This window comes from Schistocerca piceifrons, chromosome 4, assembly GCF_021461385.2.
Source record: "Schistocerca piceifrons isolate TAMUIC-IGC-003096 chromosome 4, iqSchPice1.1, whole genome shotgun sequence".
NCBI classification, from domain to species: Eukaryota; Metazoa; Arthropoda; class Insecta; order Orthoptera; family Acrididae; genus Schistocerca; species Schistocerca piceifrons.
Window position 1 is genome coordinate 421807118 of NC_060141.1, and position 2129 is coordinate 421809246.

Below are 2129 nucleotides of genomic sequence, written 5' to 3' on the forward strand. Positions count from 1 at the left end.
CTAACAACACCGCGACCGGCTTCCCACCGGTCATCATTCACAACTATGGAGACCTAAGTCTCCTAAACAGAGAATTTAACAATAAGCACAGCCCCACAACATACTACTCCAAGCTCACCGGGGAACACGCCGCACTGTACGTGGCGAACAAGACAGACTACACGAATCTACTGGACTTTCTCAAAGAAAGGAAGGTAGAACACTTCACGTACAGGACAGTCTTGGAAAAAACACAACAGTACGTGATTAAGGGGATAGACTCACGAACCCCGACCGACACGGTACACAACGAACTCTCTGCTCTCGGGTGGGAGTGCATTCGGGTAAACCGGATGTCAGAGTTCGGCACAGCGAGACCGTCACATAACTACATGGCGGAGCTGGCCGACACGGCCAAATCCCGCGACCTGCTGAAGTTAAAATTATTTCTTCACATGGTCGTTAATGTAGAGGTGTACAACACGCCGCGCACCCCCCAACAATGCCACAACTGCCAGCGCTATGCGCACGCGGGTATCAGATGCGGTCTCGCACCCCGCTGCCGCATTTGCGCCGGCGGTCACACAACCCAACGCTGCAAACTCCCCAATACAGCACCTCGCAAGTGCGCCAACTGTGGTGCTGCCCATCCGGCAAACTACAGAGGGTGCATTGCATACAAAGCAGCTCTGAGGCGCAAAATCGCCAAACATGCGAAACCAACCGCCATCACAGTTCCAAAACCGCCCCCGCGCCCAGTAAGAAGTGGTTTATCCTTCGCTGGAGCGGTCGCTGGCAGCCCCAGCAGCGCGGGACGGTCAGAGGAGCCCCAGAGCTCAGAACACGCTCAGCAAACACCCCCAGCAACAGGCACACAACAGACATGCACAACAAATGACACCACACCCGCACTGGGCACACCGCACGAGACAAGCAACAACACCACCCTACCCTCTGAGATCGCGAACTGCAGCCCACCACAGGCTACAGAAAACGCACACACACAGGGACAACCACAGCGCCAGAGGAGGAGGAGAAGGAGAAACAGCCGCAGCACGAGGAACACGACCGCACCACAACAATTACACAGGCAACAGAACACCAACACCCACGAACACATCCCGGACACCAACTCAACAACCCACATAACACACCCACTCACCTCAGAAAATACACAGCCGCCCACAACAGCCACACGAACAACCGACTCGCAGGCCAGCCCTCACCAAACGCCAACACTGGAACAAGCGGCCGCTAACACGACCAACAACTCCCAGGCCGACATGACCAACATCACAATAACATTCCAGAGAATAATGGAAACATTATTCCCCGGACGCACGACCACCGAAATAGTCACGAAGATTATGAGGTGTGTCTCACAACTCTTTATGCAGTTCATGTCGGGTACGCTCAACTGGACTAGCTTCCAAGCCACTATCACACCGCTCTTTACACTACTACATGGATAATACACCACACCAGCCCCGAAACGCAGACTTAAACACAGTCACACAGATCCTGTTTTGGAATGCCAACGGGATCGCAAACAAAAAAGCCGAGATGGCCGCGTTCATGGAGCGAAAGGGTATCCGAATCGCTCTTGTGAGCGAAACACTGCTTACGCCTCGCAAACAACTAAACCTCCCAGGTTATTGCGTCTATCGTACCGACCGAGCGGATGGCAGGAGGGGAGGCGGCACGGCAATCATTATACACAGAGACATAGACCACACGAACATCGAGCTCCCAGCACTTGAAAGACTGGAGGCTACGGCCGTTAGGGTCAAGTTCAACGGAGCCAACACCACACTGGTATCGCTATACAATCCTCCTAAAAACATAGTAACACGCGATATCAGCACAGTACTCAACATGGCACCGCGGGTAATAGCCGCTGGAGACCTCAACGCAAAACACCCCGATTGGAACTCACGAATACGAACCTCCAACGGCAAGAAACTGTACGAACACGCACTAGGCCGAAACTACATTATACTTGGGCCGGACGTTCCGACGTTCGTGCCTACACAGGCCCGACATAGGCCAGACGTGTTAGACATAGCCCTCATAAAGGGCATCACATGCACACTCAACCTAACGGTTGAAAACGATCTGGACTCAGACCACATGCCTGTAATACTGCACAT